Here is a 17,985-nt window from a genome sequence, read left to right on the forward strand (position 1 = left end):
GGCCGGGCCACTGGGGTGGCCTCCATTTTGTGGGTCCCAAAATACAAATTAACTTTCACACCACTTCTGACACCAAAGGTAGTTTTCTTCCAACATCAAATACATGTCGCTTTTCCACACCAATTCTCTGATTCTCTGACATCAACTGGATATCCAATAATTCAGTTCAGTTCTGACACTATCCACCTGGAGTTGGGGTCTGATCCCGCAAGTTAAAGGGCTTAGTCCCACAAGACTGCCCTCACTTCAGATGCCAATCTCAAGTCCCGGCCACTATACTTCTGCCCAGCCAACTATAAGTTTGGGGGTTCCCATGACACCCCCCTACCAGGTTCAATAATTTGCTAGAATGATTCACAGAACTCAGGAAAGCATTTTATTTACATTTACTGGTTTATCTAAAGAATACAACTATCTGTGCAAAATAACCAATAACCATTCTATAGTTAAGAGAGATAGGGTGAGTTTTACTTGAGCCAGGGTGAGGATTCTAACCCAGGAAGGCAGTTTCCACAAAGGAAGAAAACATTCTAGAGAATCATGATGTTCAGTAGAGTCTTATACCTTTTTAGAACAAAGAACATACATTAAAAAACATGCCCAAGATATATATTCATTAGAGTTTCAAAGAGGTATTCAGTTGTAAATTAGCAGGTCAGCATGACTCTGAAGACCAGGAAAGAGACTAATATGGGAGTTACCGATACTGGTATAGGAGGGGTAGTATGCATTCTTATCTTAAGAGAATGAATTCTTTAATGGTTCAAGCAGATGTACAATGTATGTTCAATCAGCCATAAGTCAGGCTTCTTTAGTTCAAGCTGAATCCGTTTTGAACAAGAGGTTACCCCATATACCTCAGTATGTGAAAATCTCTTGTCACAACTCAGAAACAGCCAAATGGAAGAGATGCACAGGACGAGGTGAGGGGGGGAAGGTGTGTGTGCAGAGCCTCCACGCCTTCTCTGAGCAGGCCACCTTCCCAGCACATCAGTGTGTCCACCAACCGGAAACTCTCCAAATCTCACCGTGCAAGAGGTTTTATAACAATCTCCATCCCCCACCCTCTCTCTGGAGATGGGGGGGTGGGGCTGAAAGTTTCCACCCCTCTAATCACCGGTTTGGTCTTTCTAGTGACCAGCCCACCTGAAGCCATCTAGGGCCCCACCCTGAGTCATCTCATTGGCATAAACTCGGGTGTTTGTGCCTGAGGGAATCCTTATGAATAACAAAAGACACTCTCATGCTGTGGAAATTCCAAGGGTCTTAGGAGCTCTGTGCCAGGAACAGGAAGAGAGATCAAATATATATTTTTGATTGTACCATACTTGTTTTCCTCAGAATGAGTTACCTCATAGGGATTTCTCTGTGAAGAGTAGATAAGCTATGTAAGAAAGTTATCACAGTACCTAACATATAGTAACTGCTCCGTAAATGTTAGCCAGGATGCTGCTGCTGCAGGAGAAAGTGCCAGCCATGAAGTAGTGAAAAATGTCAGCTGAATGTGTCCCTGAGAAGCCAGAGTCTTTTATTATGCTTTTTAAATAAAAATTAACTAAAAATTGAAAATAAGGGAAGAGGATGGGGCAAGTGTGTCCTTTCCATGTCAGACTGGGCATTGCCTTGTCAATTCAAATAATCCATAATCAAACTATGACTCAAAATTGGGGTGAGTTTATTATGAGCCAGGCCTGAGGACTATAGCCTGGGGGCTTCCTTCCCCAAGGAAGGAAGGGCACCAAAGAAGTGAGGTGTACAGAGGGATTATGTACCATCTTGGAACAAAGAACATACATCACGTATGACAGGAACGTCCCTTTTACGACAGTCACGGGATACTCTTGCTGGCACAGCAGGTCAGTGGTCAGCAGGTCGGTAATTAATCCCTGGTTTTTAGGAAAACATGCTTATCCTTAAAGAAACACTGATATGGGGGAAGCTACATCCCTATCTTTAAGGGCATCATTCTTGTCTTTGGGACATTGTAAATGTTTAAAGCAGATGTACAATGCATGCTCAACAGGCCACAGGCCTTTTTGGAAAAACAAAGTCAGACCAAATTAGTTTTAAAGCAAATGGCTTCCTCATATACTCCAGTATGTCCTATTGCTTTTTATTTATTCATCGGTCTAAAGGCCTACCCGGGCATTATTTAATTATCTGAGAGAGTGTACACGTATTTAACTTCATTATTTACTGTTTGGTTAGAGCACTGACACTATGAAATTACATGTTAACTTGTAGATTTTGTCCAATAGGAAAGTTAACCCTAAAGGTTATGGTTGTATTGCCCTGGAGTCTATTAACTAGCTTTCTATCTAACCTAGCAATCTTATTCTAAGATTCTTATTAAAAAGTGCCTGTGGGGGCTGGCCTGGTGGTGTAGTGGTAAAGTTCGCACATTCCGCTTTGGCGGCCCGGGATTCGCAGGTTCAGATCCCGGGCGCAGACCTACACACTGCCTGTCAAGCCATGCTGTGGCGGCATCCCACATATAAAGGAGAGGAAGATGGGCACAGATGTTAGTGCAGGGCCAATCTTCCTCAGCAAAAAGAGGAGGATTGGCAACAGATGTTAGCTCAGGGCTGATCTTCCTTCCTCCCCCACCCCCCCTTCAAAAAGTGCGTATGAATCCAGTTCCTTAAATGCTCTGAGAAGGAGCTTTACTACCTTACTGGTTCCCTTATTCGTGAGTGAAATAAATTTTTGACAAGTGTTCATTTTCTATTTGTATGAGTCACGTTTTTAAATTTTGAAAATATGCTTGAGCATGATCATCATCGTTCCAGGTCCCAGAGAGTTCTCTGTGCCCATAATTTAGTTCAGCAAGCGTTCACAGAGAACATTCTGTTTGCAAGGCACCGTGCTGGGCACCACAGGGAAGACAAAAATGGGTAGGACTGGTCCCTAGAGTTGATGATTTCATAACTACTTATGGGGAGGTAGGAAGTATATAAATTAATTTTTCCACTGCCGGAAAACAAAAAGTGGCCCCTGGCAGGCAGGAGCTGGCCCGGCACTCGCAGCTAGGCTGAAGGGTTCTCCTGTTGAATATAAACAATTTTGCAGATCGCCAACTTCAGACAAGGCCATTGTGAGACTGTGATAGATCAAGACAAAAATAAGACAACTTCACAAGTGTATCTGAAAGCAAGTAAGACACGAACATCATCCCAACCCACAAAATGACCAAACATTTCCATATCCTGGCTCATCTGAGTGACTGCTGATTCTTTACCAGTCACAGCTCTGGCCTCACTGTTCTTCTCACTTGATGGGTAAGAATTGTTAAGACACTCTATCAGACACTCTATAAGACACTAAATCAGAGAATTACCCTCCTTCCTGACAACATCCAGTCCAGAGTAAATGCCCACTTCCTTTAAACCTTCCTCAAAAGCACCCAACACAAGCCCAAATCTTTTTTCTTTTTTTTTTTCATTTGAGGAAGATTTGCCTTGAGCTAAAGTCTGTTGCCCATCTTCCTCTTTTTCTTTTTTCTCCCCAAAGCCCCGGTACATAGTTGTATATCTTAGTTGTAGGTCCTTCTAGTTCTTCTATGTGGGACGCTGCCTCAGCATGGCTTGATGAGCGGTGCGTAGGTCTGCACCCAGGATCCAAACCGGTGAACCCTGGGCCGCCGAAGCAGAACACGCCAACTTAACTGCTATGCCACCGGGCCAGTCCCAAGCCCAAATCTTATACTAAGTCCTTTTTAACACCCTCTTTGTGGTATCGCTCTGTCCAGAACTGAATTAAGGGGCAAGCTAGCTAGATGCCAATCCATAGAAGGTGCTCCAGACACCAAAGTGACATAAGATGGAGAAAATTGTCCCTTCAGTACTTCTCTCAGAGGGAGGATTTGTGTGGTTGGCAGGAGCCACTTGGGAGAGAAGCTTGTTCTTGGCTGCAAGCAACAGAAATCAACTCTGCCTGACTCAAGCCAAAAAAATAAAAGGATTTACTGGAAGGCTGCAGTGGGGTGGGGTGGGATACGGGCTCATAGAACCAAGGGGAGTCTGAAGGGCCAGGCTTGGAAAATGGGTAGGATCAAGAGGGCTCTTGAGGCTGGCCGTAGGGTCACTTGGCCAGGTCACCATGGCCACTGTTGCTGGACACCGCAGATCCAGCCTCACCTTCCTTTCCTCTCTGTGCCGTTTGCCCAGTGGTCAGCCTTGGGCAGGATCTTGTGGCTGGCCGAGCCTGGGGAAGAGGGGGTGCTCCCTTTTTTAACTTCTCTAATAAGGACTGACAGAATGAAGAGTTCCCCCAAAACCAGAGTTTGAATACTGAGCAACTGAAAATTCCAGCTTTTGTTCATTACAGGAGTGAGACTCCCCCCGCCCCCAAGGGTCATGTGTGAATAACAATAGATGGTCTCCAAACGGCCTTCTAAGTAGGGTGAGTCCTGCCATCCGCAGGATTTTTGTTTATTTCCAAGAAGGTTATGCTGAATTGGCGTCAGAGCTGAATTTCTTAGAACAATAAAGGAGAGGCTCCTCACTGCCTTAATGTGGGCGCCCAGGTCAGACTACTTAGATTAGCACCCTGGCTCCACAATTTAACTAGCTGTGTGATCCTGTCTGAGCCACTTAACCTCCCTCAGCTGGAGGATTTTCATCTATAAAAGAGAGATGATCACATAGTAGCCACCTTAAAGGGTTGTTGTAACCCTTATAAGGATTAATTGAGATAATCTGTATAAAGCACTTAATGCCTAGCACATTGTAAATTCTGAATAAATTGTAACTAAAAGAATCATCATCATCATCATCATCATCATGTTCCTCCTGATCATCATCATCGCCGCTGGTAATCTTTTCTCCACACAGTGCTCAGCTTCTCTTCTAAAGAAATGTTGAATAAATACTTAAAAGAATGTTGAAGAGGCACCCCTCAAATTTTTCCCACCTGTTGTTTCCAGCCAGAGATGTTAAATTTTCAGGAATCTTGCCAGCCCATTGCTAAACTGTTGGTAGCTGGAAACCTGCCATGGTGGGAGTATTTACCCCATGGAAATTGGCAAATGATACAAACCAAGACTTCTACTTCCCTTCCCTGCTCTCAGCCAGTTGTTAAGTTGTTGCAAGCAGCCCCACTCATTATAACTCTCTCCTGCCCAGGCTTTGGGGCATCCAGCAGAGGGTACTTGCTGTTTCTTTGTGGTTCACCAAGCCCTGGGATCCTGCTTCCATACATGGGAGGCGACTAATCTCTGGTGCTGAATAAACATGAGGGTGGTTTAAATGTTAATTTACTTATCATCAAAAGCGGATCTCCTTTTGATGGTACAGTGAGTCTAACAGGAATTGTGGCTGGTGATTGTAGATAGCTCAAGGCTCTGAGAAGGATGCTTGATGCTCAGTGTTTTGGTAGGAGCAGGGCTGAGCCGAGAGAGTGGCCCGAGTGGCCCAATCCATAGGCTTCACGGGAATGGGGTGGGGGGAGCCTTTCCTGGGGTTTGGGGCTTGCAGATTGTGTTCCTAAAATTTTTTTCGTTCAGTGATTTGATGCTCAGTTGAAAGGAATGACAGCTTTAGAATTCCTGTACAGGAGGGGCTTAGGGCCAGCCATGTGCTCACAAGGAGGGATCAGGGAGGTTATCTGAAAGCTGCATTCGCGGTATCAGGCCCATGATTTCTACTGAGATTGGGGGGTATGGGTCAATAAAAAATACATAGTTTCTTACCAAGTTTTTACTTAGACTTTACACAAAATTGGGGAAAATGTCTATTGCTCATCTCAAAAACATTTTTTTGTGTGTGAGGAAGACCAGCCCTGAGCTAACATCCGATACCAACCCTCCTCTTTTTGCTGAGGAAGATTGGCCCTGGGCTAACATCCGTGCCCATCTTCCTCTACTTTATATGGGACGCCGCCACAGCATGGCTTGACAAGCGGTGCGTCGGTGCGCGCCCGGGATCCGAATCTGCGAACCCCTGGCTGCCGAAGCGGAGTGTGTGAACTTAGCTACTGCGCCACCAGGCTGGCTCCTCTAAAACGTTTTTAAAGTGTTGAGGTGGTTTTGAGGGCTAGTGGAAATTATGGGATGGGGGTAAGGCCTTCCCCCAAGAAGGCCCACATCTTGGAACTACCCCTAGGTGAAAGCATTTTATTTTTATTTTATTTTTTTTTTTAAAGATTTTTTATTTTTTTTTTTTGCCCCCAAAGCCCCAGTAGATAGTTGTATGTCACAGCTGCACACCCTTCTAGTTGCTGTATGTGGGACTCGGCCCCAGGATGGACAGAGAAGTGGTGCCTCGATGCGCACCCGGGATCCGAACCCGGGCCGCCAGCATCGCAGCGCGCGCACTTAACCACCAAGCCACAGGGCCAGCCCATGGTGAAAGCATTTTAAAAGGCCCTGACTGCAAGGATGGGGCAAATGATGGAGGTACTGGGGCAGAAGGGGACAACCTGGTATATCTTGGTGGCATCTCTAGCCAGTTTGTTGTAGCGGCGATTGTCAGGACTCTGGAGTCAGAGTGTCTTCTTTCAAATCTCACCTTCATCCTTTGCCAGCTCTGTGATCTCAGGCGATTTAGTTAACCTCTCTGAACCTTCTATAACGTTGAGAACGATAATACCTGCCCTATAGATTGTGAGGATTAAATGAGATAGTGCTGGGTCCAGTTCCCAACCTGGGTCAGTGCTGAAATGAATGTTAGCTTTTGCTGGTATCAGCAGGAGAGAGAGAGACGGACATGGGAACAGGGAGAGACGGGTGGGAGGGGAGACACCACACCAACCAGAACTCAGCAGGTGTGGGAGAATGGAAGGCCCAGGAGGCCCAAATGCCAAGAGAGCTCAGAATAGAAACTATTGATAGCAGAATGCGAAGCAGGATCACTTGAATTACGGATGTTTAATTGGATTTCTCTGGGGTGACTCATCATCTTTGATAGATGCTATTGCCCTCGTGGGGTCTCTGTCATGAGATCTGAAGATTTTCCACCTGTCCTTGCAGTCTTGAAGCCTTGTTTCAATAAAAATCCAGGACTGTGTGTGCTCCTCGGTGCCCGCCTGCCAGCTTGCCTTCCTTTCTTCATCGCACATTTACTGCCATGTGTCAGGCAGCAGTGATGTGCTAGAACCACAGAGGGAAGAGGCAAAGTCCCTTAAAGGACGCACAGTCTATTTAGGGAGAAACACAAGTGCCTGGATGATTATCAGGAGGATGAGCTGTGGATGACGGGATGAGCTGTGGATGACATGCTGTGGTGGTGCAGGAAGAGGACCTGATGGAGTCTGGGAGCATCTGAAGGCTCCAGAAGGAGGTGCTGGGGCTGTCTTGAAGGCTACATAGGAACTAGTCTGAGACAAAGGTCTGAGGAGGGGAGGAGTTGAAGGGAGCAAAGGCTTGAATAGGATTCACACAGGCATGCAGATGGGCTGCTAGCCTGGAATGTGAGTTCTGAGGTTAGAGATGAGGCTGAAAAGCCAAGGGCATGGAGGGGCTTCTGTTGCAGCTAGAAGCGACCCAAGACTGGCTGTGTTCGCCGCCAAGGAAAGGCGTGGCCCATGGTCATTTAAAATAAAACACAAAAAACTTTAAAAATCATCCAGATGTCCTATCAAGCATCTTTTCCAACCACGATATCAGATAATACGTGCATATTATAAAAAAGAATTAGAATACTGAGAAACAAATGAAGGAAATAAAAATTCCTTCAAAATAATCATTGTAACGTTTTAAATGGAGTCTTCCTGTCTTTTTTCTATGCATATGTATTTTGCAAAAGTGGATCAATATTTCTTAACCAGCTTTTTAAAAATGTGGTTTATTCTCTTATATCAATAACGTCCCTTCGAGCATCTGTTTTTTTTTTTTTTTTTGGCCGAGGAAGATTGGCCCTGAGATAACATCTGTGCCAATCTTCTTCTATTTTGTATGTGGGTTGCTGCCACAGCATAGCTGACAAGTGGTGTAGGTCCACGCCCAGGATCCGAGCCTGCAAACGTGGGCCACTGAAGCAGAGCACAGCAAACGCAACCACTACACCACGGGGCTGCCCCCCTGACCATCATTTTTAATGCCTGTGTAGAATTCTTTTATGCATACGTCCCATAATTTATTTAAGTAGTCCTTTATTATTGTTAGCTATTTAGGTTGCTTCCAGTTTTTTGCTGTTGCAAACAAGGCTATATTGCACATAATCATAGCTAAATTGTTATGGTACCCTTAATTATCTCCTTAGTATGAAATCCAGGAAATTGAATCACTAAAGAGTTTAAATGTTTTCAAGGCCTTGGCATGTGTTTCTGAATTGTCCCCAATTTTCTACTCCCATCAGTCCATTGGCCGTATTTGTTAATTCTCCTTGGGGCTTTTCAGTGCCGTCTTCTCAAACTCCCACACCACTGGAAGCTTGTCCACAGGGGGCGCTCCAGTGGGAATGAAGAGGGATAAGCCTAGAAGATCTGGCCATTATTCTAACCACTGCGGCCTGCAGTAGACTTGCCTCCTCCCCCAGCACAGAACAGGCCCCCTGGGCTACCAACTGCTTAGAAAATGAGGCTGATTTTGAAAGTCTGGCCTCGCTCTTATAGGATTGCCAGACAAAAGACAGGACACCCAGTTAGATCTGAATTTCAGATGAACAACGCATCATTTTTTAGTATAGGTATGTTCCAAATATTGCAGGGGCATCCTTATAGTAAAAATTATTCAATATTTATCTGAAATGCACATGTAACTGGGTGCCCTGTGTTTTTGTTTGCTAAAGCTTGCAACCTTATCCCCTCAGTGTCTTACCTCTTCCATTCTATGTTGGCTATATTTTCTCAAGGGGTCTCTTAAAAAAATAATGCAGGCTAGTCGGCAATAATTTTTTAATTTATGGTTGTTGTGTTCTTCCTTGTACAGCTGGAAAATTATATATGTAACCAATGCCCTATTATTGGATGTTGTCATGGAGGGGGGCAATCCCGTTTCTACTTTTCTTGTGTTCTGATGGCTGGACCAGTAATAAAACTGACACAAGACCAGATTAATAAGAGAGAAACCCAGTTTAATGTGTACGTATCGGAGATCATAGAGAAATGATGCTCAAAGAGTGAACAAAGCAGGCAGTATATGTATCTTTTACACAAAGAAACATAAATTTGTGAGGAATGACAGGACAAAGAAACTCAGGTTTGGGGTATGTAATTAGTGAGGAGTTTAAGCAGAGTTTAGGCTTTAGGTAGTAAATTAGCAAGGTTTGTTTATGCAGGGTTTTAGGCCCTGAATTCTCTAGCTCTGGTGATAAGGATGCAGGGAGAGCACCTTTCACAGGGGAGATTTATTTCCTGCTTCTAGGGGGAACAGAGAGAGGTTCAGGGTGGCCTTTTTGCTTATCAAGTAACTTCAATTCAAAATAATCAGTATGCTATTGTGGGATATTTTGAGGTGGCCTTCCCTGAGCCCCAATGCCATTCATGGTGTTTCCTTTCCTCTTTTCTTCTCTTTCCTCCCTTTCTCTCTCCTCCTCCTCCTCCTTCTCCTCCCCTGCCCTCCCCACCTGTTTGGAGCTTAATCTTTATCTACATATTTAATTCTTTGTGGGCCACTCAGCCAAGGGCCTCAGGGCTAGGATTAGGGAAATCCGGGGCCAGAACCCATCTCCTGTTCATAGACTGCTGAGCCATCCAAGGGAATGATTTATGTGTCTCAGTCTAGGCACTGTCTTGGCAAGAGACTGGGGGATAGAAGTAGAAAATAAGAAATGAAATCAGAAAACTTAATATATCCTTCAGTGAAGCAAAGGATGCAAAGACAGAAGGACAAATGCCGTCACAGAAACTGCCAGATCTCATCAGCAGGCTCCTGCAGGAAATCTGTTGGCCAGCCTCATATGCTCTGGGCACTGCCTGGAGCCCGGAGAAGAAAGTGTGCTCTGGATCCTCAGTCAAAGCAGCGGGGCGGGTAGGAGCCTTGCTGTCTCATCACGTGGCCTTGGTTGCTGGTCTCAATTCATGGTGTCTCTCAGAGGAGAAAATTGAATCAGGAAGCCCAGCATGAAGTACGTTCTCAATAAGTGTTTTCTGGATGATTGATTTATTGAATGAGTCAGCAAATCAATGAATCGATGATCAATATTGCTACTGAGTAAGGGCTTGCTGCCCAATGTGCATAGACGCCAATATTATGGCACTGGTTTTTGAGAAAAAGAAAAGCTTTATTGCGAGGATGACCGGCAACGAAACAGGAGGAAAGGCTCTCAAATCTGTCTCCTCAATCCAGGGTTCGGGGTGAAATTTAAGGAGTTGAGGGCAGAAGCTGATTGGCCAGTCTCAGATCAGTCTATTTATGGTAATCAAGCTACTTAGGCTGCTGGAAGCCAGATTTTCCTTATTGAAAGACTTCCTGCTTTGTAAAGGGCTCCAGTGGCAACATTTCTGAAGATTCTTGGTTCCAGGGTCATCCTGGGGCTATGGGCTTCCACCCAGCCCATGCGCAGTACTGTCTCAGTTATTGAGCAAGGTCTGATGAATCAATAACCTGTTTTAAGGAAACAAAACTAGTTTAAGCTGGTCAATGTTTCATGCGCAGTTTCAATCTTCCCCTCTCTGGGCATTGATTTCCTTATCCTTGTAAGGTGACAGCTCGTCCAGCTCCAGAAACTAGGTTAGTCTCTGATTACTTCCCACGGTTCCTTCTGAAGATCAGGACCCAACAACATTTTTCTACAAAGGGCCAGCTAATAAAAATTTTAGACTTTGTGGGCTGTGATACAGTCTCTGTCACAATTACTCACCTCTGCCGTCATGGGAAGGGAGCCATAGATAACACATCAATGAATGGACATGGCTGTGTTCCAATAAAACATTATTTATAGACACTGAACTTTGAATTTCATATAATTCCTATGTGTCTGGAAATGTTAATCTTCTTTTGATTTTTTCCAACCATTAAAAATGTGAAAACCAGTCTTACCGCGTAAGCTGTGCCAGAGCAGGCAGTGGGCTCAATCTGGCCGTGGGCCACAGCTTGTTGACCCTGCCGAGGATTCATGAGCAAACGTATCTTCTAGGAGGTCCTTTGAGCGCCTGAAACAGAAAGTCTAGAGTGAAGGTGCTCTTTCTTCTTGATGAGTACGTACTGATCACTGTGACTGCCAGACTGGCTGTCCTAGACACATTGCTGTGCCATGCCCTCACTCTAGAACCTAAGATGGCTCCATGTCAAGTCCTTCATAACCCAGACCCCTGTGTCACCGATATGTCCTATTCGAGTGGACTCTTCACTGTCACATACCCGGGAACACCACACCCCTTTCTACAGTCAGTGTTGACTGAGCTGCCCCCTCTGCCTGAGTGCCAAGTACCCTTCTCCCTGACCGTCCAAGCTGTGCCCCTCCTGTAAATGACACCTCAAGCTGAGACACCTTCCCCCAAACAGCTCTGATTTCTGTCTTCCCTGCACTCCAGCCACCATACGGGATGGGACATTCATATTCCCAGATGGGAGATCAGGCTGCCTGGTTCAAGTTCCCATCACTTACTCCGAGCAAGTTGCTAACACCGTGGGAGGGTTGATAATAATAGTACTCAACTCATAAGGTTGCTGCAAGAGTTAATGGAAATGATTTGGGTAAAATGCTCAGTCCAGAGCCTGGCGCCGATAGTGCAAAAACATTAATAAATGCCAGCTACAATTATACTTCTGTATTGTTTGATATTTTTATAGGGAGGCGGTATAAAAAGACCAAAAGTATCCTTTGAGGTCTAAAACCAAACTAAACATATTGTTGGTCACTTTTTTAGGTAAATTTTTAATTGACATGTAACATACACACAGAAAAGGGCACAAACTCCAAAAGTTCAGCTTGTTGAGTTTTTTCAGTGTTAGTAATTTTATTTGAATCAAAACAGAGACAATCTAGAAAACCCCTGGGGGAGAGAAGAGTAATTCGTGCTTGAGGGGGGTGACATTCTTCAGGGAACAGAGTGTCACATCCGGGAATGAGGGTCTGGTCACAACCAAGGGAGAAGCCAGTTAACGCACAGACCATAAATGAGCCACGGGGAGAAAACAGGCAGCTTGGTCTGCAATGATGCATCACAAAGATGTGTCACCTGAGCCCGTGGTGTGTGGGCACCTCTCTGGTCCCTTGGTCCCCAGCATGATGCTGAGAGATGGCTGAGTCCTCCCTGGAGATGTCTCCACACTTATTCTCCCCTAGAGATAACTCATTAATCCACTGAACGCAGAACAAATGCACACGTTCATCATCTCAGCACCATTTGGTTTGAGGAAATTGAAATAGCACACGAAAGTGAGACTCATTCTTTGACGCAGGAATGTTGGCTAAGATTTTTTGGGAGTGTCTGCCAGCTGACAGCCCAGCTGCTTACCTCCTTACCCAGCGTGGAGAGGTGGCCGGAAGTACTTTCTTGTGCACCTACTACGTACGTGCTGAGCACCAGCTCCCTGCTCTACACACACAAGCATATTTCATTCCCATACAACCCCCAGGCAGAGGTATCATTCATTGTCAACTGTGAGACCTAGAGCATTGATGGGACTTGCCCAAGTCACACAGCCAGTAAACAGTGAAACTGAGATCCGCACTCAGGCCTGGCTGGGTCTAAAGCGTGTTATTTTCTATGTGCTAGCAGAACAGGACTGCAGGGATTATTGAAAGCCCTCATTTTATACATGAGGAAACAGAGGTGCAGGGAGGGGAATGACTTACCCAAAGTCATTGTGGTATAATAGATATGTTTAGTCTTTGTCCCCAGTTTCTGGCATAGAGCTCCTGAAACTTTTGTGATTTCCTGAGTGACAAGGATGCTAGGAGCATATTTTGTTCTAATATTTGTTCTTTGACCCTAGTTCCTGAGACAAGAGGTTCTAAGACCCTGGGAATTCCCAGAATGAAAAGAGTATCTTTTTGTATGCTAATGAGATGACTGGAGGCTGGGTCCCTAGGCAGCTTCAGGATGGGGGCTGGACATCAGAAAGACCAAGGCATGATTAGAAGCTTCAGCTCCACCCCGAATTCTCCGCAGAGGGGAGAAGGGCTGGAGATTGATTTAATAATCGATCGTGCCTATGTGATGAAGCCTCATAAAAATCTCTAAAGTATGGTGTTTGGAGAGCTTCTAGGCTGGTGGACACATGGAGGGGCTGGGAGGGTGGCACGCCTGGAGAGGACATGGAAGCTCCTTGCCTTCCTCTTACTTTGCCCTTTGTATCTCTTCATCTGGCTGCTCATCTGTACGCTTTGTAATATCCTTTATAATAAACCAGTAAATGTTCCCCTGAGTTTTGTGAGCAGTTCTAGCAAATTATAGAACCTGAAGAGGGGGTCATGGAAACCCCTGATTTACGGCTAGCAGGTTAGAAGTACAGGTGGTCTCGACCGGCGATTGGCATCTGAAGTGGGGGCAGTCTCGTGGGACTGAGCCCTCAACCTACGGGGTCTGTGCTCACTCTGGGCAGTTAGTGTCAGATTGAGTTAAATCGTAGCACACCCAGTTAGTGTCCACTGAGAACTGGAGAATTGCTTGGTGTGAAAACCCCACACATTTGGTGTCAGAAGTGTAGAGCGTATAGAAAAACACAGTTTTTCTTTTAGTCATAGAGGAAGTTTGTGGTGGAACGTGGACTCAGATCCAGGCTCCACATCCCAGACCAGCACTGTATCTCGAGGACCAGGCGTTCCTTCTTCTCACCCAGCCCAAGAAGTCCACCACATCCACAACTTATAAAAGAAGGAGCCCAAAAAATATTATTTTAAAAAGCCAACCTTTTCCTCTGTCGATCTGCTCCTGCACATTGTGGTCTCTGCTGGGTTTCCATTAGGCCCCAAACCACGTCATTTTCAAAGAAATTTTGTAAAGCAGCGGCACTGTTATTCTGACAGAGCCTGATCACCTCTCCCCGCCCAAAGCTGGTGAAATGACGGATCTTCTCCACCATCCCAGCGTGAAAGGCTGAGACGCAGAACAACCTGGGCAGGCTTTCTTTTCCTTCCTGCGTTAATCGGGTTCTTGGAGATGCCATCTCCCTCTCCGGAACGAGCCACCAGCAGCACAGTTTGATTTCCAGGCTTCAGCACTGTTTGTGCGGAGAACTAGACTAATGTGGCTCCTTCGAAGTTCCAGCCAAGCTGCAAATGTGCTTTGCAGGAACTACTGAAATGTTTTTTGCACGATATGATTTAATGGCATTGGAAAATCATCACGATGTAATGTTCGCAACGTGCAGGGCATCCGTGAGTACGTTTTGATCCTGCTTTTAATGAAAATGTACATATCCACATCCATGTCTCAGTGAAGATGTCTTCAGCTGCAAGGAACAGAACATCCAAGCAATAGTGTCTTAAATCTAGGGTGACAAACCGTCCCGGTTTTTCCAGGACATGGGACTTCCAGTGCTAAAACTGAGACGGTCCCAGGCAAATCAAGTCAGCTGTCACTACTTAAATCAAAAGGACATTTAATATTTACTTAACAAGAAGTCCAGACACAGGTGGCCCGAGGGTCAGTGGGGGTGGCTCAAGGATGTCACCAAGGGTCTGGCTCTTTCCTCACTTCCCCTATACTATTCTCACCACAGTGGCTGCAGCAGCTTCAGGACTATGAGGGGGCAGCACCCAGGACTCTACTCATCTTTCCCAGAAGCCCCCACAAGCAGACTTCCTCTTACATCTCACTGGCCTGTAGTGGGTCCCACGGCTACCTCTGATTGCAAGGAAAACAGTGGGTGTCCAGCAAAGGCTGATGGGATCACCATGGCTGGTGCTATGGACTAAATGTTTGTGTCCCCCTCAAATTCATACGTTGAAACCTTAATCCCCAGTGTGACGGATTAGGAGGTGGGGCCTTTGAGAGGTGATAGGTCATGAGGGTGGAGCCCCATGAATGGGATTAGTGCCCTTTTTAAAGAGACGATAGAGATGACCTCTTTCTCCACCATGTCAGGATCTGGCAGGAAGGTGTCCATCTGCAAACCAGGAAGAGGGTCCTCACCAGGTCCTCATCAGCTGGCATCTTCATCTGGGACTTCCCAGCCCTTTAGAACTGTGAGAAATCAATGTTTGTTGTTGAAGCCTCCCAGCCTACGGTATTTTTGTTCTAGCAGCCTGGAGGGACTAAGACAGCTGGCTTCCGTCGGGGCTGGAGACAGTGGCTCCTGAACAGACCGGCGCTCTGGAAGGAAGGGGGAGGGGGGAAGTCAGTTCAGTGGGCAACCAGCCATGTCGGCCAAAACTCCTGCAGCCACATGGAGGGGAGACACCACTGTAAAGTGGTCAAGAGTGAGAGCTTGGGCTGAGTCCCAACGGCCACTTTCCCTTGTGGGACTTTGGGCGTGTTGCTTAACTTCCATTTCCTCTTCTGTGAAATAGAGATAAAATCCTCTCCCGCAGGACTGCTGGGAGGATTTAGATGAGTTTCTGCATGGAAAGTGCTGAGTGCCTGGCACATAGGAAATGCTCAATGAACATTGGCTTTTTGTTTTCCTTAATGGCCGCACCCATCCCTCCATCTTCCAGAAAAAGATCTGACTCTTACTAGGTGAATACTCTGAGAGACTGCTTGGCATGGGGGAACAAGCTTCTTTCTTGGAAGGACATTCAGAGATCCACCAGGGTTTGGTTTTGCCACCTGGAGTTTGTATGTTGAAGATCAGAGCTGAATTATTTGGGATCTGAGGGTCCTCCTTTGGCCGGGAGGTGCATGGAAGAGGTATCGAGAGAGAGAAGAGGCGGGAAGCTGTCAGCATGAGAAACTTGAGGAAAACAACAGTGCTTTCCAATAGGGATTGGAGTTCTGCAGCATGAATCCCCGTGAGAGATTCAGACAAATTCCACCTTACTTGGTAATGTTTGGTGGATCTGGATGTGTTTGGGCGGACTAACTGACGTGCTGAGTAGAGGTTTTGAGATGGACAGAGGGTGAGGGCTAAGGTCTCCAAGACAAACCCATCACACCTGGGTTACTGGCGTAACCAGTAAAAATACCAAAACACTCGGAGTGGAACAGTGGCCTCTGGGTGCACATGGGTCCAGGTCGTGAATAATTTTAGCTTCCTTCTTTGTACTTGTTTGCATTTTTCAAAATTTCTGCACTGACCAGGGATCTGTTCTACAATCAGATAAGAATGTTATTTAAACTTTTATAGAGGGGAATACAATCATTAAAGGGTTTTTTTAAAGGTTGTACATGTTAGCTCCATGTGTCAGATAAACTGCTTATCTAGCGTCATTTTCTCTTTCCCTTTGTCTCCCAGCTTCTTTCTAACAGCTGATAAATAATTGTAGAAACTATTTATTGAGCATTTTACTATGTATGTCCCAGGCACGTGCTCGGCGCTTGACATGCATAATAATCCTAGGAAGTACGATGCTCATGCCTATTTTAAAGATGAAGAAAAGAGACTCAGAGAAGTTGAATCCTGGCACACGGCCCCTGGGAACTAGAGCTATTTGGTGCCCAAACGCCTGCTCCTAACCTCTACCTATCTCTCTTTTGTTCCTTTTGCCATCTTTCCTTCTCTTACCTTTCGAAAATTATCGCTAAGTTACCTCTGTCAATTTTGTCACTATAACCCAGGATTTCTCAGCTTCATCATGATTGACACTTTGGACCAGATAATTCTCTATTGATGGGGGCTCTCCTGTGCATTACAGGAGGTTTAACAGCATCCCTGGCCTCTACCCACTAGGTGCCAGGAGCAGCCACCACCCCCAGTTGTGATAACCAAATCTGTCTCCAGACATGGCCAAATGTCCCCAGGAACAAAAATCATTCTCAGTGAGAACCACCGAGGTAGCCTGACCTCCGCACTAGTCGTGGAAAAGGATTCTGGAGCCCCTCCAGTTGAACGATCCCCAACAGGAACTCATGGGAACAGTCTGCGCCCTCCTGGCAAGCCCCCAGGCTCATTCAAGGCAGCTGCCACCTGCTAGGACAATCCAGGGCAGGGGTGACAAATGCCTGGCGTGCCTCTGGCAACAGGAAACACAAGCTGAAGTGAGATGTTCCTGCCGCTTGTCCTGGCAGCTGGGATGCTGGGATTGGACTGGGTAATATGGGCAGTTCTCAACCAGCAAAGGGCGGGGGCCCCCAAGCTGGTCTGTGGATGAACAGAGGTGGCAGACCAGGTTCCTGATGAAGAGGCTGTGGAAGGAGGCAGGAAGATCAGTGGACTCAGATGAGTCGATTTCTAGTCCCAGTCCTGCCCCCTCTAACTGTGTGGACTCAGTCAGCCCTTTGAGATGTTAGTGCTTCCCTCTGTCTCTTCCTGGGACAGGAGGATGATGCGTCCACACTGGCCCACTACTCCTTCTCCTTTCTGGCTTTACTCTTCTTCACAGCACCCCATATTGTATTGTATTTATGTTCTCCTTCTGTTCTCCCCGCCTAAATGTCAGCTCATGAGGGCAGGGGAGGCTGGTGCATCCCCGGATCCTATGGCAGTTGCAGACATAGTAAACACTCCATAAAGACGTGCAGAATGAAGACACACCCACCCACCCTGTGGGGAAGCGATTTGGAAATATATCTCAACGACTCTATACATGTCAAGCCCTTTGTACTAAGTGGTTCCACTTCTGAGAATCTATAGCCCGCACCCCAAATAATCCAACAGGAAGAAAAAGCCTTATATGAATCCATGTTCATCGTATAGTGGCTAAAATAGCACAAACGACCTGAAAAACCCACCTAAGTAACCAAGATAAGGGCATAGTGAAAACAGCCCTGATAAATCTCCTTGGTGAAATTCCAGGCAGCCGTTACAAATGTTGTTTACAGTAAGATGAGTTAATATTGTAGCACACACACACAAAACTATAATGCATAATGGAAAATTGTATATGCAATCTGATTGCTGAGATTTTAGGCATGAGCATCCTTTAACACTGTTGGTGGGAATATCATGCGTAATTCTTCTCTTTGGAGAGCAAGTTGGGAATTCCTATTAACATGCAAGTGTTCATGTCACTTGACCCAGCCATTGTCTTTCTAGGAATTTATTTTTCTAGGAGTTTC

The 17,985-nt window shown here is 45.9% G+C and overlaps 1 protein-coding gene across 1 annotated transcript in view; it reads left to right on the forward strand.

The window, feature by feature from the left end:
* The window catches only part of BMERB1 (bMERB domain containing 1), a 112,443-nt gene that overhangs the window by 82,090 nt on the left and 12,368 nt on the right, over positions 1 to 17,985 (forward strand). The window lies entirely within an intron of this gene.

Source organism: Ceratotherium simum, chromosome 26 (assembly GCF_057802395.1).
Source record: "Ceratotherium simum simum isolate JZ-2026a chromosome 26, ASM5780239v1, whole genome shotgun sequence".
Lineage (NCBI taxonomy): Eukaryota > Metazoa > Chordata > Mammalia > Perissodactyla > Rhinocerotidae > Ceratotherium > Ceratotherium simum.